At 40.4% G+C, this 27,761-nt stretch overlaps 1 protein-coding gene across 9 annotated transcripts in view; it reads right to left on the bottom strand.

The window, feature by feature from the left end:
• The window catches only part of NCALD (neurocalcin delta), a 390,461-nt gene that overhangs the window by 315,079 nt on the left and 47,621 nt on the right, over nucleotides 1-27,761 (bottom strand). Inside the window, exon 1 of one of the 9 annotated variants that reach the window (XM_026495620.4) lies at nucleotides 19,706-19,911. The exons of the other annotated variants lie outside the window; for them this stretch is intronic. The gene's annotated coding sequence lies outside the window, so the exon portion shown is untranslated. Of the gene's footprint in view, nucleotides 1-19,705; nucleotides 19,912-27,761 lie in introns of those variants that run through there. 9 annotated transcript variants of the gene reach the window in all.

The following is a 27,761-nucleotide window of genomic DNA, read 5'->3' on the forward strand; positions in this document are numbered from 1 at the left end:
GGGTGGACAAAGATCTTCTAGGGCTCTGATGGACATCCACGTACTTCATCACTGGGTCAGTAGGGTACCCACCAGCCCTAGATCACTGACATTTGAGGCCTTAGACATAAGGGACCTGGGCATCAAAGCAGAAGAGTCCAAATTTCACTGCATTCTGAACTGCAATAAATTATTTTTCGAACTGGCTGCTTTTTGTTCTCACCTATCCAGCACTGACCTGGGCAAGCAAGCCTTACTTCCTGGGAGTTAAACCTGAAATGGGCCTTGCGACTTTCAGGCCTCTGAGGATTGAATATTTACAGCTGCATTTCAGCTCCACTCTCCATGAGTGAATAAGAAATGTGAATTTTTGCTGTTGATTCCCAATAGTCCTGAATTCATAGAACTGAACTTTCCAGTCATTTGAATACTATTTTTAAATGTATTCAACGTTACATTCAAATTCCCTTCCCAGGATGATGTTTTCATTCCAGACCAGCCGCCAGCGACCTCCACAGTCGGCAGAATTTTCAGACGTGCATAAATGTAAGTGCACACACAGCCATCTACCCTGGTGAAATTTCACGTACACAGGGAGATTATTTTTAGTTAAGGAGCCCAGTCAAAACTTTGTATAAAGCAAAATCAAGCGAGAGCGAAATTGGTAGACAAAGTGATGATGTTCTTATTTTTTTCATCTATTTTTATATTCTTTTCTAGACATTTCTAGACATGAGTCAAGAGCCTTAAATGCCTTAATGGAGACAGTTTTGATGATAATGGTGGCAACATCAGTCGTCAAGTTATTTCCTGTTTTGTTCAATATAAAATCCATATGTAGACAAGATCACATCTATCAGATAATTGTCACTTTCCAAACATGTCAGAGAAAGTTAGTTTGCCTATGTGGAAAAGGGAAAAAACAAAGCATTCATCAGATACATAAGTATCAAACAGAAATTACTGGTCATCTACTAGAATGTATTACTTGCTAAGGGTTGAGACTCGGTGTGTCTTTTCGATGCTGTAGCCCTAGCACCTACAACGATGGCTGGCACGTAGTAAGTGCTCAGTAAAATCCAAGCTTACACACTGCAGTGTGGCTAACTAATCAATATGCTAGACCATATCAATCAGCTATTGCCACAATCATGCTGTGTGGCAAACAACCACAGATCGTACAATAATAAGCATTTCTTTCTTGCTCACATGTCTGTCAGTTGGTTAGAGTTTAGCTAATCTAGGTTGGCTTCAGCTGGGTTCTGGTCAGCTCTCCATGTCTGTCATCCTCTTTGGGTCCACCAGCGCCTGAGCCATGATCTTCTCCCAGAGAGAGAGAAAGGAGTCCAAGAGGCCAAGCCAAACCACAAGCTCCTTTCAAGCTTCTGCTTTTGTGTCTGCTAATATCCCACCAGCCAAAGCAAGTCACATGGCCACACCCAGCATCCGTGAGATGAGGAAGTATGGTCCTTCCATGGAGGTAGAGTGGAGAGGGAGCAAGTGTCTCCCATAGACCAGCATTTCCAAAACTTGAATTAGGTGTTTTCCTTTCATTTTAAAGAAAACAAAATTCCTCAAGGACCTCTACAGTTGGCCAGTTATTTTTATTATAATTCACTTAAATATATAGAAATATAAAATGACATATATACCTTGCACTCTATTAAAGCAAATGTACGAACTAAACCCAGACAAAACTGCAAAGCCAATAAAATTCAAAATACCATTAGTGCATATAAAGGATTATGTTGTTTCGTTGAAACTAAATGGCTGCTTTCAATTTGACTACAGTGCTGACTTCTACGGTCCAGTCTCCTTTGCATTCATCGTGCCTACCCTGCTACATGCCATATGAAGACCCCATTTCCCAAACACTTTTCTCTCTTCTAAAAACAGCACCCAGTGATATCATTTGGTCTGCACTTGATGCAAACACAGTATTTTTATATAAAGCCTGCTTTTATTTTTTCTCATTAGACCATGACAATTAATTAATTTCTATTCAGAGCCAACGCTTCAGAAAACCCAATGCACCAAAAATAAGAGAAGGATTAATACTTGTTGTGTTAAGTATCATCACATGATTCAGAATAAGTAGATAAACGGCCATATGTTTAAGACTATTATTTAAATGAAACCTCAAAATTTTTAAACACTCATGGGAAACCCCCAGAGAAACAAAGACCTCAGGTAGAGAAACACCGAGAAAGCCCACCCTCTCCAATCTACCACTTTCTATCCACAGTGCATTATAAAGCCACTCTGAGCACACCCTCGTGTTCTGGGATCCACAGCTCCATCTGTCGCCTCTCCATTGTTATTTAGAGTCACCAAAATGTCCACCACAACCCCAAGCCATGCTCTAAAAGCTCAAAAGTATTCTTTTTTTTTTTTAAGATTTTATTTATTTATTCGACAGAGATAGAGACAGCCAGTGAGAGAGGGAACACAAGCAGGGGGAGTGGGAGAGGAAGAAGCAGGCTCATAGCGGAGGAGCCTGATGTGGGGCTCGATCCCATAACGCCGGGATCACGCCCTGAGCCGAAGAGAGACGCTTAACCACTGTGCCACCCAGGCGCCCCTCAAAAGTATTCTTGATAGACTATCTAAGACTAAATAGCCAAAAAGATTAGAAAGAAGGAAGCCTGCACAATACACCGTCATTTCGTCATCGCGGGCATACAGCTGTCAATGTCTGCCTTCTCAGCATTCACCAGAACTACCCTCTACCCCTGCTTGCAGTCTGGGTGGGCCTTCTGGTTATGGGATAGACAAAATGACCCAGCCAACTTGTTCTTCCAGGAATTTGAATCTCCAGGGAAAGAATGTCCGGATGGAAATGACTATAGCTGGTTCATCCTGTTGTGAGTCCTGAAAAGTCTATCCCTTAGTTGCCCAATATTCAGAACCCCAAAACTGCCCAACCTCCTTTCTGAGGCCAAGTTATACACCATTCATGCTTTTCCTTCAATTTCAGGAGCTGCAGGATAGCCTTCTGGTGGATTCCTTTTTGGCTTAAGTAACCAGAGTTGGTTTCTGTACCCCAACTGATAAATATTCTGACATGAATTTCTAAACATAAACAATTTCAAACAAGGCAATGATTACACGAACAAATGCAACTGTGTTTGCCTTTAGGTTCCCAAAACAGAAGTGATCTCATCCCCAAATGCTGTTTATGCTGTATATTCAGCTGCTGCAGCCCTGGGATTAACTCTTCCTCTTCCGTCTTCCAGCCCAGAGCTCTAGGAACTCCCACCAACAGAAGAGAGCACTGACAAAGGTCACTTGCCCACATTGTCAGGGCTCAGGGCAAGGGTCACTGGATACTTGCGTCAAACAGATTTATGCTCCTCTAACCCATTCCCAGACCCCTCAAATGGGTGCACTGGGGCAAAGAAAGCTGAAGAAGAACCAATGGATAGTTTGCCACACCTCCCTGGCACAACTAGGTTCAAGTCTTCCAAATGCAACTAATACCTGCTGAATCACTTTATATTCTTTCATTCTTTGTTTGAACATTGTTCCCTCCCTTCCTCCCTTGTGGAGCCCTCTCCACTTCTACAACTGATACAGGTCAAAAACAAACACCATTCCACAGACAGACAGCCCCTTTGGGATAGGGAATAAATCTCACTGACTTTCAAAACATGAGGGTCAATCACAGAGTCTGCATGTAGTACCTGCTCGATGAACTTGTTCATTTTGCAGGATGACTGAAATCAATTACTCATTCAATCCCAGAATATACATAGGCACTTCTGGATCACCACTACCATCATCATCATCATCATCATCATCATCATCATCATCATCATCGCAAATATTGATACAGCATCTACCCTGTGCCAGGCTCTGTTTGAAGAATCTATGTGTATTAACATCCAATCTTATAACAGCCCTAGAAGGTAGTCACTATCATCATCCTAATTTTACAAATTAGGAAACAGTCTAGAGATGTTAGGTTACTTGCCCAAATTCACCCAGGTAGAAAGTAGGAGAGTAAGGATTCAAAAACAGGCTATCTGGCCACAGAGTCCCTGCTCTTGGCTACTATACTGCACTGTTATGACAAAAATATGCCAGTTCAAGTTCACTTCAACACCTGAAGAGTGGAGACCCTGCCTTTATTCTCCATACCACCTGCTATAGCAGGTGCCAATTAAATGGCTCAAGATGGACATGTTTCACTCCTATTCCTTCCAACACCTGCTACAAAGGGACTCGAGAAAAACTGAAGGAAAAACATTACACGTGCATTATAAACATATTGTATCCCGAATACCTCAGATGCCTACCCAGTTTTATATTCATAAATTACAGCTATTAACCAAGTCCACTGAGAGACACTTAATGAAATGTAACACACATTAAGCCAAAGCTGAAGTTACTCTTGGAACAACTTATTTTTGGATGACATGAGAATATTTATTATTTTTAATTTTATACCTAAAAATAGACAAATGGAAGAAGATACAGATACTGTACTTCTATAAGATGATGATGATGATGATGATTTTGAGAAGGAAAGGCTTTTCATAAATTGTGGCTTGATGGGAATTAAAACAGAAACTTCAACATCACTTACTGTCATTAATACTGCAACTAACCAAGGGGCACCTGGGTGGCTCAGTCACTTAAGTGTCGGACTCTTGTTTCTGTTTAGGTCATGATCTTGGGGTTGTGAGATCGAACCCCACATCAGGCTCCGTGCTGAGTGTGGAGCCTGCTTGGGATTCTCTCTCTCCCTCTCCTTCTGCCCCTCCCCCTGTGCAGCCTCTCAAATAAATGAATAAACCTTTAAAAAAAAATACTGCAGGGGTGCCTGTGTGGCTCAGTTGGTTAAGCATCTGCCTTCGGCTCAGGTCATGATTTCAGGGTCCTGGGATTGAGGCCCTCATCAGGCTCCCTGCTCGCAGGGAGCCTGCTTCTCCCTCCCCCTCTGCCCCTCCCCCTGCTTGAGTGTGAGCACGCTCTCTCAAATAAATAAAACCTTTAAAAAAAAAATACTGCAACTAACCAATTAAAGGAAAAGCTAAATCAACAGCACTCAGTACAAGTAAATAGACACATTTAAGAGATTAATTCTAAAATAGTTCAATTTAGCAAAGTTAGCAAAGTTGGCCCTTAAGAGCAAAATAAAAGGAAAAGAGTTTTTTTAATTTAAGTGTTCCCTAGAAACAAAATATCAAAATTAAAAACAATTTCTAAATATTTTATCTCTTGCATGAAATACCAGAAAGCATCTGTACTTCATTTCTTGTGAAATGTAATTCAACAACTTCTGAGTTTATCTCTCTCAGTTGTCCCATCCTAGTAAACAGCCAAACACCTGCACAACTGCTCAAGCCAGCAGAGGTACAGAGAAGGGAAAAATACATATATATATGTATATATCTCCTTAGCCAGCTAGCCACTGTCTCTGACAACTAAGCCAAGTTTTTTGCTGTACTGATGGTATGATATGCACAAAATTACCTGCCAAACAGGAACACACCCTTTCCGTCACAAATGTTTGAGCCAGCGTGCAAAGTTAATCAGTGGCACTGGGAAGGGCCCTTGCAAAGTGTCCAGGACTGAATGATTCCCTTCATAGAAATTCATCCTTTATTCTTTGGTGTTTTTCTGTACGCGTGTCGTCATCTGCTCATGCACCCACCCATTCAACCAGCATTTACAGAGAACCTGGGCCTCCTTCAGCTTGAGATTTCTTCAACTGAATCCAGCCTATGATAAAATATCAGATACAACAATTCTTCCCAGCCTAGCAAACAATCAAGAAACCACAGGCAGTGGACTCCACAGCCCTGGAAAAATGAAAAAGCTCACAAGCGGAATGGGCTTTGGGGCCTGAAGGGGGAGTGGAAAAAAAAGAAAGAAACAGTTGGAAAGATGCTCTCCAGTCCCAAAATAGAAATGCTGAGAGGTCGCAGCAGATTTCAATCTGCTAATCTGCAGAGTCACATTACTTTGTTCTGATATGAATCAGTGCGGCATTGTTTCATATCCGCCATGTATTTCCACTGCCCCAAACACAGGCACCACCTCCTGATGAAGCCCATCTGCAGGCTACCTGCCACCTCCTGGGAAAAGAGGGGGCAGGGACAGAGGGATAGTGGGTGGGGTGGGGCTGTGAACAGCTCCAGGGACCACTCAAGCCCCTGCCCAGCTACAGGCAGAGCCCCAAGGAAGTTAACTTCAAACCTGTGGGAGGTTATTCCTCCAAGTTCAAATGCATAAATACAACGCTGAGGGCTCTTGAGTGATTAAATGGGAAACACCAAGGGCAGGGGAGGGGCATTGAGTCTTTTGGAACTCAGCTTCTGCCCCTATCACCTGCATTCTAACTCTTGACCCCAACTCCCCCCGGGCTACAAAAGTTATCTACTGGAGAGCTAATATTAAAAACATCACCACCACCCTCCCTCAAAAAAACAAAGAAACAATCCAGGACATTTCCACCCAACGGCATTTCCAAGTAGATAGTGTCATGGGGTTTTTCTTGACAATTTTTAATAATTTTATAACTATGCATGGCTCTCAATTATTCATAGGAAGATAAATAAGTCTCTAGAAAACCCATCAGCATTCTTTCAGCTATTAGTTTCACTTTTCTGTACCCAACACACAGTTGCTAACAAGAAGTACAGAGAGTCATTTTTTTTCACATTCCCTTTCCCTGAATGGTCAGGCCAATAAATCCTGAAATGATCAAAATGCAGGCAGCACAGAGAAGTCCAAAAAGAGACATCGCAGGTCCCGTAATCTGGAATTATTACGAGGACACAGAACTGGAAATAATTCCTGCCTCATGAAGGCCAACTCCCTCCTCACTCCTCCTAAAATGTATTTTATGAATTGGGTGGTGGTTTCCTAGGACCTTATGCATTTGCTATTAAGATCAGTTTAGGCTTTTTGCCTAAAATGAGAGGTTTCTATCTCTCATACCACCTTGCCATTAATTAGAGCTTTGTTCAGTAGTTCTAGAATCTTTACTGAGCCCCTACTCTGTGAGTGGCATGGCTCTGGACCTGGAGGACACAGCCGGAACAAGACACAGCTCTGCCCTTGTGAGGTTTAGGACATAGCCTGAGGGGCAATCATTAACTACATCAATAGCTATTTAATTACAATTGTGACCCTAGTTTTTAAAGAATACAACTTGTGGGGCACCTGGGTAGCTCAGTCGTTAAGAGTCTGCCTTTGGCTCAGGGCGTGATCCCAGAGTCCTGGGATCAAGGCCGGCATTGGGTTCCCTGCTCTGCTGGGAGCCTGCTTCTTCCTCTCCACTCCCCCTGCTTGTGTTCCCTCTCTCACTGGCTCTCTCTCTCTGTCAAATAAATAAATAAAATCTTAAAAAAAAAAAAAAGAATACGACTTGTGAAAAACATTTCCTTTCAAGACTTGCAGTTTGGGAGAAGAGGAAAAAGTCAGCAGTGAGGGTTAACCTCTCACTGTGAGGCATGTCTGAAAAGGAATCTTCTACTTTTCTTATACTCTGAGAAAGTGACGAGTTTTGTATCCCAAGTCACCTGTGCAAAATGCGCAAAATGATGTTAAATCGAAATATTAAAGAAAAGTCTTCAACCATTGCACATTTCAGACAGTCCTCCTGTGCACAGCCCCAAATTATGAAGGAGGCATTGGCCTGAGGCTTGTCCTTGATGTAGTCCTTCTAGAGCTCCTGTAACACTTTGTTCCGACCCCCTCTGACCTCCTCCAAGCAATACCCCTCTCCAACCATCACAGGACACCTACTCCCAAGCTCATTTCTACTAATTCCAGCAGAAACATTAGCTGACAATGTAGGTATTAAGTGACAACGGCCTAGGTCTGAATTATTTGCATTTTAAAGGAGGATTCCAGGGGCGCCTGGGTGGTTCAATCGGCTAAGTGTCTGCCTTTGGTGCAGGTGCTCAGCGAGGAGTCTGCTTCTCCCTCTTCCTCTCCCTCTGCCCCTGCTCATGTTCTCTCTCTCTCTCTCAAATAAATAAAAAAAAATCTTAAAAAAAGGGGGGGGAGGATTCCAGGAGACTAAGAGAAATCTTTCAGATTCTAGAAATTAAAATGATAAAATGATGTCTGCTTGACCCAACAAATCTTCCCTTCCATAGAGAGTCCTCCAAAATGTTTGTGCAATCTTAACCCACGGGGAGAAATGGGTCCACTCCCTGAATTCTCCCTCACATACGTGCAAACTCTTATTTCTGTGTGTGCTTATTTCGAGCACATTCGCCTCTGGAGCACCTAAGGTGACAGGGAAGCATTTGAAGCTATTTTATTTTATTTTATTTTATTTTATTTTTTTATTTTATTATTTTAAGTCAAAAACTTTATTTCAAAAATCCTCATAAGCAAAGTGAAGTTGGGAAAAAGAATTCATAGTATACATGACAAAAGACTAATTTAAAAAAGGAAAGTAGGAAATGGGGCCAAGGGTATGAAAAGAATGCTGAGGAGAAAGAATAGCAATTGATTGGCAAGTACCTTAGAAGAAGCTCATTCTCAGTATTGATATTAAAACAACGGAAAGTGTGGCACACCCATACAACTGAATACTCCTCAGTAAAAATGGACTGAAGCACCAATATACACAAGCATCTGGATCAATCTCTAGAGAATTATGTTGAATAAAAAAAGCTAACACCAAAAAGGTGAACACCTTGATTGCATTTGTGTCACATTCTCTCTTTTTTTTTAGTTTTATTAAGATGTAATTCACATACCACACATTTCACCCAACATATACAAGTCAGTGGGTTTTTCTTTTTAATATATTCACAGTGTTGCAGCTATTACCACAACCTATTTTGAGAACATGCTCACCACGCCAAAAAGAAAGCTACCCTTCAGCAGCCCGTCCAATCACCACCCCCTTCCCAAGCCTTAGACAACCACCAGTCTGCTTGCTGTCTTTCTGGTTTGCCTACACTGGATCATTCTTATAAACGGAATCATGCAACACGCGGTCTTTCGTGACCGGCTTCTTTCACTCAGCATGTTTTCAAGGTTCCTTTATCCTGTGGCCTGCACCCATACTGCGTTCCTTTTTATTGCCATTCCAAAATGTGGTAGGGAATCAACAACCAGTTCTCCAATTTTCAGACTCTTCGATTCTCTGACACCTGCTGGGTATCCTACAGTTAAATTCAATTCTGACACTAACTACTAGAGGTAGCGTCGGACTCCACAGGTTTTTATTTTTATGGACTACCATTTATTTATTTATTAACTTTAAAAAAAAATTCTAGTATAATTGACAGAAAATGTTATATTAGTTTCAGGTGTAAAATTCTCTCCATGACTCAGTGCTCATCATGATACATGTACTCTTAATCCCCATCACCTATTTCACCCGTCCCCCCATCCTCCTCCCCTCTGGGAACAAATTTCTTCCCTATATTAAAGAGTCTGCTTTTTTGTTTGTGTCTTTTTTCACGTGAAGCCATTTTAAAACAAAAACAGATTCTAAATCAGCAGTCTATCGGGACACCAAGCTCAGATCACAGATCATTGGAAAAAAACGTATCCAAATATTTAACTCTGCTATGGCTTTTTTCTCATCCTGTGTTCTTTTAAGTGATACAGAATCATTCTTGTCCCAAACACACACACACACACACACACACACAACTGTCCTTATATGACCATGATATAATTTCCCTTTAACAAGGACTTTCCAGGAAGAGACTCTCATTAAGTACCATGAGGAGTTATCTTTCTGAATCATCACAACCTCCTCCTGATACCTGGTATTTTGAATTGTGAAATAATATAAACCAGATTTTAAAAGTTAAACATACATCTTTTCAGCAGCCTAAGCTGTATCATTTGTACCCACTCCTCCTGATTAGAGGAATCTGTAGCTCAGGACCACATTCCACATATTGTGTTACCACACCTCACAATCCTGCAGCAGGAACCAGGGGCGCAATGAAAGAGGGAACAGAAATACAGACTATAGGGCTACACTGAACCACATCTAGCAAACAGACTTCCCCTTTCATGTTACAGGCCTGCGGCTCCTGCCCTTCTATCTTTTCTCGTCTAATAATATTATTTTCCATCTGGCTTCACAATGCCAGAATCCTTCCCATCACATGCACCACACCTGCTCTGTTCTGGAGAACTGCATTTACATTTCCAGTCCTCCACTTTTACCTGTCTTGTTCTACACGATTGGCTTTATTTTCCGGTGTTTTACCCACAATCCCACCTGAGAACAAATTTCGTGATCTACCATGATCCAAGCCCAAAATGTTTAAAGGTCAGAGAAATGCCACTTCGTGCATTTACATGCCAGGTGTGCTCTGGAGAAGTACATCAGGCTCATCAAGAGGCTGGACACCAAGTGACAGGTGCCAGGCCAAGAGTGACCAGGGAGATCTCATGCTCCAGCTTAAATCCACCTGTGGCTGTCCAGTACAGCCAGAAAAAATTCCACTCTTTCCATGGCCTACAATCCCTGGCTGACATGGTCTTTACCTTCATCTCCAGCCTCAGTGCACATCATATCCCATTTCTCTCTTCAAGCCACTCTGGCCTCTCTCCTATTCCCTCACATAAGCCAAGTTGTATTCTGCCACAGGGCCTTTGCACTTGCTGTTTTCTCTGTCTAGGATGTTCTTCCCACTAGAGCTGCTTTTGTCTTGGATCTCAGCCTAACAGTTATCTTCGAGTCCCCAGAGAGGCCTTCCCTGGCTACCCAATCTAAAGTCACCTCCTACCCCAGCCTGGTTACTCTCAATTCCATCACCTTGTTGAATTTCCTTTAGTCTACTTATTATTTCTGAAATAATCTAGTTTTTTTTTTCATAGTAGCTGTCCAATAAATATTTGCATGACAAGATAATTAATTACTAAATTAACTTGTGTTTCTTCTCTTTGTATTTCTCTCTCCCTTGTTCTATGAAAGTAGTCAAGCCAAACTCTCTTGGAAAAATCTTGCTTTTCAAAGTTTGAAGTGAAGTTTCTAACAAGATATTTTCCTTCCTGATGTTTTCCCCCGAAACCTGAGTTCACTGAAGATATTAGCTAAGTGCCCTTAAAGACAACAAAGGGATACGAGTAAAAATTAACTGACACTGGCAAAAAGAGAATGGAGTGTGGCAGAGATAGCTGACCAGCCACTGAAGATTCATATTCCTTTTCCGTGGTGTAGAATTGATGCTGGAAAGTGGCTGCTTAGCCACGGACACATTTCCCAGTTCCCCGTGCACCTAGGTGAGGCCGTGGAGTAGTTCTCATCAATGGAAAATGAGAGGAAGTGTGTGTCCCTGTCTGGCCAAGAGTTTCATCCCCCATATTCTTTTCTTCCTTCCACATGGTGGGAAGCAAAGGACTTTGAGTCCCTGAAAGATGGTGAATTTGTAAGATGGAAATATCCCAGGGCCCCGAGTCAGTGCCTAGAGGGGAGCTGTCCAGCCAGAATATCTGCAGTCAACAGTGCATGAGGAAATAAAATATATTTATTATCTTAAACAAAGGCATATGGGTGTGTTTCAACAGTTGTCCACCATGGCTAGTACAAGTTGGGTGGGGCTGGAAGACAAAATGAAAGGGAAGGATCTTACCACCCCCTAGTGACAATATCCTAAGGACACGGCAAGGTGTGTGTGTTTGTGTTATAGCAAGAAGGTCCGAACTCTATGCCCAAGTCCCACTATTTGCAATTAGAGGCCTTTTATTTGTATTCCAAGTACCTTAACCATAAGCCTTCTCCATTCTGGTACAACACTGATAAGGAAAAGGGCCTCCAGAACAGCTAAGATTGTATTTTCAGTAGTCTGGAAGATGAGAGCTCCAAGTCAAATTTAAATTAATTTTTAAAAATAAACATGTAATATTTCTTACTTGTCTAAATTTTGGGACTGAAATTTCTACCTGCTACATTAGTTGAATAAATTAATAGAGATTAGCAATCCCACAGTCACAAAGACCAAAAAGCAAAAATAAAACACTCTTAACCCAAAAAAGTATAAAATTAATGAAATTCAGCTAACCATTCATCCAATGCCACAGCAGGGAGAATTTGCTGATTGGAGCAAGCACATTGGGGGAGGCTGTGCAAGATGGCGGGTGTACCAAAGATCCTGAACTCACCTCCTTCCACAGACACACCAAATCCTGATACACATGGAACAGTCACCTCTAGAAAAAGACCTGATCACTCGCTGAGCAGCTGCTTCACATCAGCAAACAAGAAAAGAGCCACATCAAGATAGGGAGGATAGGCTGAGACCTGGTTCCACCATAAACTCCACCCACGGTTAAGCAACCCGCAATCAGCAGGGAACTCAAAATCCAGAGCTATTCCCTGAGAAACAAAGAGAGTCTGCATCCCACTATAGGCACCCCAGTTTTTAAGACCTGCACCTGAGAGAGACAATCCCCAAAATATCTGGCTTTGAAATCCAATAGAGTGCACATCCACAAGACCAAAAGGCTATAGCAAACGAACGCTTGTTAAAAGGCTTGCATGCGGACTCGCTCACCCCAGGGCCCAGTGCAGGAGCAGCCATTTGAAAAACAACCAGACTTCACGTCAAAGAGAGTTATTTGCTAATCTTAAAGCCTCTCCCTGAGGGGACAAGACCTATCGGGATACCCTCTGGGATGGAGGCGCTGGTGAGCACCATTTTTTCCTGTTCTCCCTCTCCCTTGCTAAAGCCAGTGGGGCTTTTTCTTTCTTTTTTTCTTTAACTCCAGACTTTTTGTTTTTCTTGGCAGTTGCCATCTTTACATTCCAAGCAGCAGGTGCCACCTCTTTTTTTTTTTTCTTTTTCCTTGGAAGGTGCCATCCTCATGTTCTCCCTCTGACACACTCTGCAGCACCAGTATCTCCTAGAGTGGAGCTTTTGTACACATCTGGTGTCCCACATTTTGCAGCTTCAGCCAAGGGGACACCCTTTGATCGCCTGGCTGTGGAGTCTGGCAGGGTGGAGGGGATGACTTGCATTCCTAGGTCCCATGGGACTATAACAATGGGAAAGAGTTCTTGGCAGGCTACCATCCCCAGGGCACTGCACAGAGAGCAGACTGAAACACACTCCTGGTCTGTAAAAGAAACCTAGTTGTTTGTCTTGGAGCTTCAGGCTGAGGGGCCGACTTCAGGTCTGGCACACATCTAGAGGCCACTAAGGAGCTCTCAGGGAATGCAGACTGCCAGACGCCATCTTTGTGCTCTCCCACTGCTTTGCTACAGCTCACAGGTGTTTCTCAGAAAGGAGCTTATATACTCATTTGGAGCCCCAATTTTTGTGACTGTAGCCTAGGGGACACCTCCAAATCACCCGGTCTAGTGGCCAGCAGGGCTTATGCTTATGGTCCCATAGGACTGTGTGTATGTGTGTGTATATATATATATATATATATACACACACATACAGTATATATATATATATATATATATATATACTGTCTCAGGATCTGACGTCCAATTGGCCTGAATCTAGGTACTGACTGATATCCTCCCCTTTGGGACGTGGTCAGGTTTTGGCACATCCCCAACAACTGGGAGCTATTAAAAATAAAATAGACTGCTTGGACAATCACAAAGATTCAAGAAATAACCAAGAGCTAGAGCAGAGTTGAACAATAAAGTTCATTGCCTACATGAGGCCACTTCTTCAAGACTGGGAAAGGAAGCTGTTTCATCTAATACATAGAAACAAACACAGAGAGTCAAGTAAAAAGAGGAAACAGAGGAACATGTTCCAAATGAAAAAAAAACAAAACCTCAGGAAAAAACCTTAATGAAATGGAGAGAAGTAATTTACCTGATAAAGCGTTCAAAGTAATGGTCATAAAGATGTTCACCAAACTTGGGAGAAGGATGGTGGGGTAAGTATATTGATATTTTGATGTTTTTTAAACACCTTTATCTGTATTCCTGACGCACACTATTCAATTATTTAACAAATATGTATTGAACACCTCCTATGTGCCAAACACTTTTCTACAAGCTTGAGATATATCAGACAAATCTAACAAAAATACCTCCCCTACGAAGCTTAGACTCACACAATAGTAAAAATATATATATTGTTCATTGTTTTTAGAATAAACTGAATTGATGTATAAAACTGATAAGATGATAAGACTTGGTTAGATTGGTAGTAACTTTCTAATATTACATAAAAGTAATCCATGTTATTTTTAAATTGTTAAAATAAAAGCTCTGATTGCCAAATGAAACATGCTGTTTTTGATTTAATGTACAAACAAAAACCAAATGGGGCCCTTAGAAGAAGTCAACATTAAGAAAACTTGACATAGACAATATAAATTGTTACTGCTGTTAGGTAAAATAAAAATAAAATATATGAAGGGAAGGACATTTTGAGGACAGTTTTGATGGGAAAAAATAACCAAACAAAAAATCTTTGATATAAAAAGTCAGATAAGAAATGCAGTTCTGAGGGAGGTTGAGACTCCAGTGTCAGTTAAGAATACTTAATGCCAAGACTCTACAACCACACAAAAAACTCAAGGGAAAATAGGCCAACCTTTCCAGAAGGCCCAATGTCATGGGTCATCTCCACAGACCATTCCCAAAGGGAGAGAAGGGAAATTTAAGTCAAATCAAAAGAGCCCCGGAGTCAGAGCACAGCAGCCTCCAAATTAAGAATGTGTCTGACTAATAAGAACAGAAGTGCTTTGCTCTAGGACTCAGGTTTGAAATAATCACCTTTTGTTATCCTGCCCACCTTTACTTTATTTCTACTCCCAACAGATAGAAAGAACCCTTTTCTCCTTCTCTCCTATATTCCCAATCTCATTCATTCAGGTGGTTACAATTATAACCTTTCATACGTTAAAGACACCTAAGTCCACAATCCAACCAGATCCCCATCCTGAGACCAAATTCTGATTTCCAGATCGACATCTCCACTTGAATGTCTCACAAAACATGTTTATAACATCCAAAACTGAGGCCATTATCTTCCCCAACATAGCCTGTATCTCCTTCAGATGTTTCTCATCTATAGCCTCACTATCCACCCAAAAACCTGCAGTCAACCTAGATAGTTCCCCTTTCATTTCCACTTACATAAAAGCCATCTCCAATTTAAACAATTGTTCCTCTGAAATTCCTTTAATACCTGCCCACTTCTCTTCATCTCCACTTACCCAATAGGGACCAAAATTGCTCAACCCAAACACACCCAAGGTTGCCAGAGCTCAAGGACAAAGCTCAAAATTCTTTACGAAGTCTATACTGCCCTACCCTCTTCTAGCTTCATCATGTTCTGTCCCAACCTTTTTCAGGTTTCTGGAAGGTACCCATTTTCTTGTCATCTCAACCTTCACATATGAGACTCCTGCTACACTGATTTCTCTCCCATGACCATTCTCCCCTTGGCCAACTCATTCATCTGTCTCAGCTCCCCGGCCTCTCAATACACATCAGGTGAGGTCTCTATACTCTGCTTCCATTGCACACTGTACTTTTCCTCCCTCCCACTTATTATAATAAATATAATTCATTCATTATGTAGTTATTTGTTCACTATTTTCCTTGATAGATAATTTCAAAAGGGAAGAAACTGTGTTTGTCTTGATCCCTGTTGACACATAGTAGGAACATGATAGGTAATTGAAGAATGAATGGATAAACAACCTCATTTGCACTCACTCTGTCAGATTTCTCTGCTCTGATCCTCCGCTTTTGGCTCAGCCTGTCCCCTGTGACGGCAACAGTTCACCCTCAGCACTCTATTAGTAATACACTAAAACAAACCCTCCATGAGTCCTTACAAATTAACCCAGAATCACTCACCACCCCCACATAACTTCAGATCATGAGTCTGCTCCCTCATTTGGATGTCCGTCTCCTGAAGTAATTTCCATGTAATCCATGTACACAAAATCAGTGTTAAGGTAAGATGGTAACTCACAATAATGCTTGATAACTATATGGTGTTGCATACATTTTAATGCATTACCCATATTTAGCTTATTATCCATAAAGGTTAAATGCCTTGTTCAAAATCTCAAAGTTAGTGATGGAGCTGGTACTGGAATCCAGTTTCCTAGACTCCCTGCCCATGGTTCCTGACAACTGGTTGAGTCAGCCCTGTGCTGAGATCTGGGGGAAAGAAGTTTACCCAAGAAACACCCTACAGAGTGAAGGGCCACGTCACACCCATGGCCATAACTGAAATTTTAGTGGTATCTAAGGAAGGGGGTTTAGGGACAAAAGATATGGATAAAAGGGGTTCCTTTCCTACACCATCATCTTCTTCTTGTCTTTCAACACCCAGTTCAAATGTAACTTCCTTCTCTGAACACTCCCAGGACTAACTGTGTTGCCCCCTTCAACAAATATTGACTGGGTTCCATGCCCCTTGCTAAGATCCAAGAAAACAAAAAGATTGGGACTCCTGGCCCTCCCAAAGCCCGTGGTCTCCCCCAGAGCTTGTCTAATTCTGCTCCAGCACACATCTTACTGAGTATGAGTATTTGTTTATCTCCATCACTGAACTGAAAGGGTTTCAAGGCTAGAGACTTCATCTCTCCCCCAGAATGCCTCCCCCCCACTCTGAGTTCAGAAGAAGTATCACAAAAGGAAAGAGATAAAGGAGGAAGGGCCACAGTCAAAGGTAAGTTTCGTGGTTTCACATCAAACCACAGGAGCCAGGACATTGACCACTAGCTTCCTCCATCATAGGTTTGACTTTGTGCACAGGCATTTTAAACAAACTCCTAACTCCCCACTCCTTGGTAAGTTCCCTGAGGGTAGGAACCATATCAATCTAATTGCTGGAACCACAGTTTATCTAGCTTGCTCAAAGGTCACAATGTTCTACACATTTTGCAGAACTTAATGGAATTCTAACCCATACATTAGGAACAAGTTACTGCATAATATGTGTTCATGTGATATGAAATTACAGCAGGAAACACACAAGCCCACAAAAATGAGCTGTTGAACTAAGCAAGATCATCTGCTTTTGCATATTAATGTTTTTAAATGTTGCGACTTCTTGTTCATTCATTTTGACATCTGCTAGTGCTTGCTGGCAGAAGAAGCCATAGTAGTCACCTAACTTAATTCCATTCATTAGTTAACGTCTTTCTTTAACATTTGGAAAATATCATTCTTTGATTAAGGCTGGGAAAGAGAAAATTCCCATTCATGAAATCAACATTCTGAGGAAGCCTACATTGGGATTCATGGCTGTGAAAAAAAAAAAAAATCTCCTAGTAGTTCAGCCGTTGACAACTCCATTTTTGTTGTAAATGCCCAACAAAGCCTTCTGAATTCTGTAGAAGCTAGCAGGTGACCACAGCATGCTAAATCACATTGGCCTGGATCCCCAGAAGGAACCCTAAAGAAAAGATAAAGATAGGTCCTATGTCCTAGACTCAAATCCTAACCAAAAAACAACAATGTTGTGGTCTTAAGTTGTTGACCAAGTAGCCACCACCCACTGGAGATGACCTCAGTCCACCTAAGTTAGAAAATCTCTTTTCTTAGAGGATATGTGATTTTCTTGACATTACAGATAGAGATGAAATAACTCAAACTTATTATATTCTTACGTTAAATTTAGGACTAAGTTTCTTATCATCAGGATACTCTGGATACATTTGACATTTAACTGTTTATAAAATCTGAGAATATCTAACATTTAAGATTCTGATGAATTTTCTTTGTAATTTCAATTTAAAATGTACATGACTTTAGACTTAACAGCCCGAAGATGAATGTGCATCATTTAATTTAGTATTTATTCATTTGTTTAATAATTATTAGGCACATTCTTTGTACCCAGAACTTGAAGAATACAAAAGAGTTAATATAGCATTTTAGGGCTAAAAGGGCCCTGTTCTAAAGAAGTTTATGCACCAGCGTGTTATGGGTTGAATTGTGTTCCCCCAAAACTTCCTACGTTGAAGTCCTAATGCCCAGCATCTCATGAAGTGATCTTATTTGGAAATAGAATCACTGCAGATGCAATTCAATTAGGATGAAGTCATACTAGAATAGGGTGGGCCCCTAATCCAATATGACTAGTGTCCTTCTAAAAAGGGTAGCACCTTAATCTCTGATTTTGAAGCTCCAGAACTGTGAGACATTAATTTCTGTTGTTTGAAGTCACCCCGTTCATGGTACTTTGTTACGGCAGCCCAAGCAAACAAATACGGCTGGTTCGTTACCCCTTGCCTCTTAGCTCCAAGCCCAGCATCTCTTTTCTGCTCTGTGATGCTGAGGCTGGGACTGCAACATTTATTTCATTTACTCCCTTGTCAGCTGGTGTCTTCTATGGCTGTGCCAACACAAGGCCCTACAGAGAGAGTGGAAGGCAAGAGGAGGAAGAAGGGACTTCTTTCTGGTGTCTAGTTTCTGCTGGCATCATACCCCAGCTTTTCTCTACCCTCCCAACACCAGCCACCCCAAATCCCCTCAGATGTGCTAGCAGCTGGGCCACACCCACCTGGCAGTCAGACCTGTCTCTGCAGTCCCTCAGCAGCCAGGCTGCGCACCACCCCAGGCCCAGCCCTGCCCCACAGGGCGCCTCCCCAGAGCTCCTGGTTCTCTTCATTCTACCCCTTTCCTGCGACTGCCCCTGGGTGACTTCAGCATTTTCTTTTGCTCTTTCAGATTTCCAGCATGTGTGGAACCAATTCCTTGTATGAAATCCCTGCTATCTGAATTACCAGTGTCGACTTGGGTTTTCTGACTAGATCCTGACTAATTTAGTTTACAATCCCCATGAAGAGACAAATATACAAGAATTCAAAAATATAAGCAAGTCAAGATTTACAATAAATAGTGTTAGTAATGGTACAGGTAAACATTCTCAATTTGATGTTGATGAGAATATAAATGAATTCATATTTTCTGCAGGGGAGTTTGGCAGAAGAAATCAAAATGTAAAATATACACAGTTTGAGCCCCAAAATCCCATTCCCAGAAATCTATCTTAAGAAACTAATCAGATAAATGCTCAAGATTTATATGCAAAATGCCCACTGTAATGTTGCTTATAATAGTAAAAAAAGAATCTAAAATAAAAATATCAACAAAGAACTTGTCAGTTAAATTATTTAATACACGTGCACACACACACACACACGCAGTGTATCTTGGGTAACTATTAAAATAATGTAGGTCTGTCTTTCTCAACATGAAAATATATTCATATTACAGATTGTTAAGTGACAAAAGCAGATTTCCAAATACCAGCTATAGCATGAAAACAAAATATGGAAAAAACGGTAATTATTTCTGGGTAGCAGGCATTCAGGTGATCAGGCAAAGTGCCCATCACTAGGGGCAAAGAGAAGTGTTCTATTAATAATAATCACAGGGATACTTACAACACTGTTTTAATGTCAATACATAACATTTTTAAGAGACCCAAATACATAAAATTTGAAAATTCCAAGTATTTAGGGAAAAAAGTAATCACCCTGCATTTATATTATTTAATACAAATTTACAAGGGTATGCATTCTTTGATTTTTCTCATTTCTATTATTTCTCTGTTACTTTGATTTTTCAAAGTGATCCTTATTCACTCAACAGCAAAAACATAATTAGCTCATTCATATGGTAGTTCTTTATTGATGTGTCTAATTTGTCAACCAAAGGGAAACAGAAAGCAGTCCCTGCGGCCTAGAGTCAAAACTGCCTTAAATACTTTACCAATCTACTGTTTAAACAGCTAACACAGTATCTGCAGCTTGCAAAGAAACAAAGAAACAATGGAATTACCTCCTGAGACACAAACTCCTCACTCAATGCAAGAAACATCCTCGTCCAGCCACATGGACAATGGAATCTATAAAAGAAAGATGACTACTGCACCCAAAATGCAAAAATGGGTATCAAAGTCCAGTGAGTGCTTTTGCTCCTGCCCTGGGTGTCTGCAGCTCACAGGCTGCCACTTCCCAGTCCCATGAACAGGCAGGAACGGCTGCTTACTGGGAAAAGACCACCGCCCCCTTACGTGAGCCCTCATCTTCACTCCTTAATACAATTTCACTCACAAACCCCAAGTGCATACTAGAAATCTAAAAATAACATTGCTCGTTGGAATTTAAAGGCTCAAAACTGAAAATTTCCCAGGCTTCACTCCAGTAATATTGAAAATGCAGATTCTTTTTTCTACACCAACAGAAGCTTGGGGAATTGGGACTGAAGGCAGCGAGGTCCAGGAATCCATCTGCTCCATGCTATCCTGGGGAGAAGCAGTCAATGCTATTTTGGAAGTTTCAAAATGCTTGGCAAGAGTCTTATAAAAGAACACAATGAACACTAACATAACACCAGAGAAGTATCCAGGAACCAAAAAACCACAAACCAGGTAGAATGAACCCAGGAGTCTTCAAGTCACCTGTAACAACCCTTGAATGTTGAGGTTTTACAGATTTTAACCAGCATCCTTTTTCCTGGTGGTAGTTCACTGATCATACAGAAGAATAAATTACAGCTTTAATTCATTATTTTCCCCATCATTATTCATTTATTTATTTATTTATTTATTTATTTATTTATTCTTAAGATTTTATTTATTTATTTGAGAGAGAGACAGCCAGCGAGAGAGGGAACACAAGCGGGGGGAGTGGGAGAGGAAGAAGCAGGCTCCCAGCAGAGTAGCCTGATGGGGGGCTTGATCCCATAACACTGGGATCACGCCCTAAGCCAAAGGCAGACGCTTAACGACTGAGCCACCCAGGTGCCCCTCCCCATCATAATTTACACAGCAACCAAAGTTTTCTTAATATCTCCCATGTTTAAAGCACCATGGTGGGGCTTTGTCTCAAAAAATCTTGCCTTAGGGGCGCCCGGGTGGCACAGCGGTTGGGCGTCTGCCTTCGGCTCAGGGCGTGATCCCGGCGTTATGGGATCGAGCCCCACATCGGGCTCCTCCGCTATGAGCCTGCTTCTTCCTCTCCCACTCCCCCTGCTTGTGTTCCCTCTCTCGCTGGCTGTCTCTATCTCTGTCGAATAAATAAATAAAATCCTTTAAAAAAAAACAAAACAAAAACAAACAACAAAAAATCTTGCCTTACAGTCTAGTGAAGGGGGAAAGAAATGTACAGAAATGGTGCAATAAGTCAAGAAAATAAAATAAAAGCTATAAAGATTAGAAAGGAAGAAGTAAAACTTCTTTAATAGCAGATGACATTATTATGTATCTAGAAAATCCAAAGGAACTAATCTATAAATAACTATTAACAACTAATACGTGAATTAAGGGTAGGAAACGATACAAAGTTAGTATATAAAACCAGTTATGTTTCTATATACTATAAATCAATCAGAAAAAGATATTTTAAAAATAATACCATTCATATTGACATAAAAAAAATCAGATCATAGGACTAAATTTAACAAGATATATGCAAGAATTCTACATTGAAAACATTGCTGAAGACAATGAAAGAAAACCTAAGTAAATGGAGAGATGTACCATAGGCATGGATTGTTAAGACACCAATTCTCCCAAATTTACCTCTACATTCAACAAAGTTTCAGTTAAAATCCCAACAGGTTGTTATTGTTGTTGTTGTTGGGGTTTTTTTTGGTAGAAATTGACAAACTCATTCTGAAATTTATATGGGAATTCAAAGGACCCAAAATAGCCAGGACAATTTTGAAAAAGGAAAACAAAGGTGGTAGGTTTAAAGTTCCAGACTTAAGACTTACCATAAAACTACAGAAATTAAGACAATAGTGAAAAAACTTGAACAAGCACTTTAAAAGAGAAAATATTCAAATAGACAATAAGCAGATGAAAATGTGCTCAACATCATTATTCATCATGGAATTAAAACCACATGCCTCGTTAAAATCACAGTGAGATACCACTACACACACAATAGAATAAAAAAGATATATACCATCAAATGATAGCAAGAATGTAGAGCAACTCTGAGATACTTCTGGTGAGAATGTAAAATGGCACAACTCCTTTGGAAACTGTTTGCTGGTTTCTATTAACGTTAAACATATGCCTACCCTATAACCCAGCAACTTATTCTTAGGTACGTGTGCAAGAAAAAGAAGGATTCGTCAAGAATGTTTATAGCATCTTTCCATAATTGTGAAAAACTGGAAACAACCCAAGTCTCCACCAGCAGAAGAATGTATAAACAAACCGTTATATATTCATACAATGGAATTCTACACAGCAATAAAAAAAAAAAGTACAAACTATTGATAGATACATAGCATGGACGAAACTCAAAAGCATCATGTTGGGCAAAAGTAGCCAGATGCAAAAAGAGTACATATTGTATAACACCATCAATTTGAAATTTAAAAACATGAAAACGAATCTATGGTGATAGAAATCAGGACAGTCATTAATTACCTTTGGTAGCTGACAGCAGTTATTAACTGGGAAGGAGCATAAGGGAACTTTCTGAGGTGATGGAAATTTTCTGTGTCTTGATGTGAGTGGTTGTTGCAAAGGAATATGCATATGTAAAAATGCATCAAGTTGTACAATTAAAATTTTTACATTTACTATATGTAAATGATTTCTCAATATAAAAGAAAGTACAGAAATAACCAGATGGTAGGAGGAGAAAGTTCCAGAAAAGATGTGCATATAAAAGGCTATTGGAATGGTGAAATTTCTAGTCGGTAGTGAAGGATGAAGAGAAGGCAGTGATCGGTAAAAGTATTACGTTTAAAATGACCCTTGAGGGGTGCCTGGGTGGCTCAGTCGTTAAGCGTCTGCCTTCGGCTCAGGGCGTGATCCCGGCGTTCTGGGATCGAGCCCCATGTCAGGCTCCTCCACTGGGATCCTGCTTCTTCCTCTCCCACTCCCCCTGCTTGTGTTCCCTCTCTCGCTGGCTGGCTCTCTCTCTGTCAAATAAATAAATAAAATCTTTAAAAAAAAAAAATGACCCTTGAAAGAGGGAAAAGATTTGAATCTAAATAACTGTAGTGTGAAGGTAAGAGAAGGTAAAGAATATTGCGGGAGAGAAAACATTACACATTGCTATGGTCTGGGAGGTTATATTTTCCCCCAAGTTCATTTGTTGAAATCCTAGCCTGCAATGTGGTGAGACTGGAAGTGGGGGAGATGCTTAGGTCATGAAGGTGATCCCTAACAAATGGGATTAGTGCTCTTATCAAAGAGTCCTGAGAGAGCCCCCTTGCCCCTTCCACCATGTGAGGACACAGTGAGGACGTACCATCTATGAGCAAGCGGGCTCTCACCACACACTGAATCTGCTGGCACCATGATCTTGGACTTCCAGCCTCTGTATTTATTATGAGAAACAAATGTTTGTTGTTCACAAGCCACTCAGTTTATAGCAGTTTTGTTATGATAGCCCAAACAGACTACAACACACAGTAAGTAATGAAAATCTGAACTGAGGTGGATATAATAGGAACAGAGAAGATGTGAGTAATATTACAGAGCCAGTGTGGGGCTGACTTGCCAATCCAGAAAACAGACGCTGGAGCTCAGAAGAGAGGTCAGAGCTAACGATGACTGGGGAGTCCTCTGTGGTGACATGCTGCAGTTGGCTAAAAATATTTGTTGGGAGGGTGAACAAATGGACAGACAGAACGGTAGACAGGAGGAAGAAGGAAGATTGAATCAGATTCTCAAGAGAAATATATCAGGTTTATCCATATAAAATAGCTGGTATTTTACCATTTTTTTGACCTTCTAAAAACTGCAGTTTCATATGACTCGGTCTGATAGAAAAGGAAAAAATAGGGGTCAAGGGCAGCTCTTTGGGCCACTCCTCCATTTAGGGAGAAGAAGAAAAGCCAGAAAAGAGCAGACAAGGAAACATATAATAATGAAAATAAGAATAAAAGGCTCTATGCATTTTGGGAAATGTATTGCCTTAATTTAAAAATGTCCAATTGGAAAAAAAACTCTTGCCTAAAGACATGAACTGACAATTTAGAGAAGATACACAAAGCCAAAAAGCATATCAGAAATGTTCAGCATCACAACAATCAGAGAAATAAGCATTAAAACCATGGGATACCATGCCAAAGATTTTTTTTAAAATAATAGTATATGTTTCTGGCAAGGGTTTAGGAAAACATTCTCACACATTTCTTTCAAAAGTATAAATTCATACAGACTTTCTAGAGAGCAACGTATCCGTATGTATAAAATTCTCTAAATTTTTCATATGTTGTGACTCAGTCATTTCACTTCTAGGAATTTGTCCTAAAAACATATTATGTGCATAATAAAAAAGGCACATAAAGATATATGTAGAAAGATGTTTACCATATCTTATTTATAATAAAATAACCTAAATGTTCAATAATAATTTAAATGCCCAATAATGGGGAATTTAAGAGTATATTATACAGTTATTTTTTTCAAAATCATCCTTTTAGGGGCACCTGGGTGGCACAGCGGTTGTGCATCTGCCTTCGGCTCAGGGCATGATGCCGGCGTTATGGGATCGAGCCCCACATCAGGCTTCTCTGCTATGAGCCTGCTTTTTTCCTCTCCCACTCCCCCTGCTTCTGTTCCCTCTCTCGCTGGCTGTCTCTATCTCTGTCAAATAAATAAATAAAATCTTTAAAAAAAATCATCCTTTTATAAGGATATTTAATGATACAGGAGAAAGCTCACCATAAATCTAATCTTCCAAATGACATTTTGAAGTTGTCCCCTTTTTGATGATGATGGATATAAAGGTATCAATAAAAAGAATATCCAAAAGTAAATACACTCAAATCCCCACATGGCAGGATTATAGTACATGTGTATTTTTGCTCTTTTTGTTTTATTTTTTGTTTTTAACAACCGCAAGGATTGCCTACAATTTTAAAACAGACTAAACATTATTTATTTTAAAAAATCCATTGCTCTCAAGTTGTCAGGCAGCACTCAAGGCAACCCAAAATGTATGTGTGAACCACGGGCACATCTCTTCAAAGGAATGCACAGAGATAGGTCTACCATAAAGCTAAAGAAGCCCAAGCTTCGGGACACTTTCTAAGAGCACACAGGGCTTTCTAGAACTCTAGGAGGGGTCCTAATAATGTGCCTACACGGTCATTTGTTTTTGTTTTTACTTTTACATTAGTAAGCTATTTCAGCATCAACAGATTAAAATCGCCGTCTCTATCCACCACCATTTCTTCTCCATCATACTTTGTCTACATCAGGTAGCACTGGAGTTGCCCTGGGCATTTTGGGGATCTGGATAAAAGGAAATTAAGTTGGGATATATTTAGTTTGAAGCTTCACAGGACATGTTAATGAGGCTTGTGATCATTTCCACGTATAGTTGGGTTACTGCTTGATGTCCCAGGATAGACACGGGTTTTCAGGAATGTTCCTACCACCCACTGTGCTGACTCACCCAGCATCATTTCATGAAGGTGCAAGGCCAGAGGATATGAACATGTCCCAAAGTGCCCAGCACTGGAAGTATGTGGGCAGTAGACGAGAAACAAGGTTTGAAACGCACAGAGCCAGAAGCTCACCTATGGAAAAGATCTTCCAACTAGAGCAGACAGTTCAGTTCTCATTGACATCTGCCCTCATTTTTCAGGACTCTCTATGACTATAGAGGAACCAAGGCAGAGGGTAAACTGTTAAACAGATTTAGGTGGAGAAAACGGCACCAGAAGTACAGCATAGGGTCCATGGGTTGCTTCTCTCATTCTGATCCACTTACCTGGACAAATTCCTGTCCTATTCTGTAAAGTTCTCCCTGCCTTTATTACCTCCGAAGTTCCTGACCTTGGTGTGACAACTGACTCTGAAGCCTTAAGAGTCAGACCTAACTTCCTGTTTGTCACATTTACTTCCTTTGAGATCTTAAACCTTGTACCCAAAGCTAGACTGGTGAATTGTATCCTTTCTCATTGGTCTCTGAGTCTCAGGAATTAGACTTGGCATTCAAGCCTGATTGAACTTTATCAGCAATGGTCATGCCAGTTCCTCAAGAATTCCTCAACCTCTTCCTGTGGGCATACTGACTTCCACAACATATTTATTATTGATGTGTATACAGATTTAGACCTATTTCTACAAAGGACTCGAAGAAGCTTATAAAAAATATATGCAATAAACTGGAACAAAGTTATTTAATCAATTATGGGCGTACAAGCTGTGAATCTTATTTTACCACTTCACCATTCCATATGCATGGCTTTTTTCCACATCATAAGATGGCTGCTGTGTCTCTATACATCACAGTTACATTCCAGGCAAAGGACAAAGGGAAAGATACAGCACCACAGACTCCTGCTCACCTCTTTTAGTTAGAATTGAGTCCCATGGCCACCTTTAGCTGTCAGGTAGCCTGAGAAATTGAGTTTTTAACTGGCCCCATTGCTGCCCTGAAAAAAATTAGGGTTCTGTTAGTAAGAAAGAAGGGGGACACATAGCAAGTAGGCAACTAATAGCAAGTGCCCCACCAAGAAACCAGGTACAAACTGGGTAGATGTTACCAGAAGTATGTGTGGTCCAAAAAATTTTTCCTTATGTGTCTATGAATATTTATATAATATTACATGTTTATATAATACTATATGATTGTGTAAGTCTCCTAAAAACTAAAAATGTAATAACCTAGATAATAAGGGTTCCCATGTTCTTCGTTATTCTCCCCTCTGAAATTTTCCCCTCCTTATTTAAATCAATAATAAAATCTTAATGATAAATTTAACAGAAATTTGGCAATGTGTATCAAGATTCATGAAAATGTTCCTGTTCTGACTCACAATTAGGGTTGCCAGGTTTAGCAAATAAAAATTGTGGATACCCAGTTAAATTTGAATTTCAAATAAAAATGAAGCCTTTTTAGTATAAGTATGTACCAAATATTACACGGGACATACTTATACTAAAAAAATATTCATGGTTTATCTGAAATTCCACTGTGGCTGGGAATCCTGTGTTTTATGTGGTAACCCTACCCCTATCAGTGCCCCAAGACGTCATCCTAAGGAAATAACACAAAAGAAAGGACAAGAGCCTGCAGCGACAGAAGAGTGGAAAACTGGAAACAAAGTAAATGCCCTCGAAGAAAAGTAAATAAACTATGGTCATTCTAACCTATGGACTAGTATTCAGAAAAATAAAATGATTAAATTATTAAAAATTATAGAAGAATATGCAAGCTTTGTGTATGCCATGATTAAAATTCTAAACAGTAGAAAGACCAAAAAGGAATAAAGAAAGAAAAAGGTTGTGTTTATTAGGGAAGATCTGAGAGGTTTTCCCTCCTTCTAAACTTTTGAAATATCTTTATAATCTCTTACAAATTATAAAATCTTTATAGATATCTTTATAATATCGTAAAACATTCTGCTAAGAGAACACTGGTGAATTATCAAGTTAAGCTGAGTGACCAGATAGGTTTGCAGATGAGGAAAATCAGTCTCATTTTTTCCAGGAAGGTGCTGAACCACCTGCCTTCTAGGCCACTGCTTTGCTGGGTCCAACAGAATGTCTCCCTGAAAACAAGACCTAGGGGTTGGAGAAGAGAAATGGAATAACATTTTAGCGGCCATGTAGCATTTGCCACATTTCAAGGGCATTAAACTCAATAATCTAAGTGAGAAAGGTCAACTCTATTATCCACAGTTATATGAGATAAATAGAAGCTCGAAATGACTTGCTGGGGAGAATACATCCTCTCACAAGCGAGGAGAATCGAAGGAACAGTCATGAAATAATACCTGCATTCATCTAAGAGGCTTTGTGTTGAAGAAGTACTCTTTGTATCTCTGAGCGTGTCCCTCTAATGCTGGTGAACAGGTAATTGCAATTACATACAATGAATGGCATGCCTTCCTTTTTCAAGAACGCACA

Source organism: Ursus arctos, unplaced genomic scaffold, assembly GCF_023065955.2.
Source record: "Ursus arctos isolate Adak ecotype North America unplaced genomic scaffold, UrsArc2.0 scaffold_6, whole genome shotgun sequence".
Classification (NCBI taxonomy): domain Eukaryota; kingdom Metazoa; phylum Chordata; class Mammalia; order Carnivora; family Ursidae; genus Ursus; species Ursus arctos.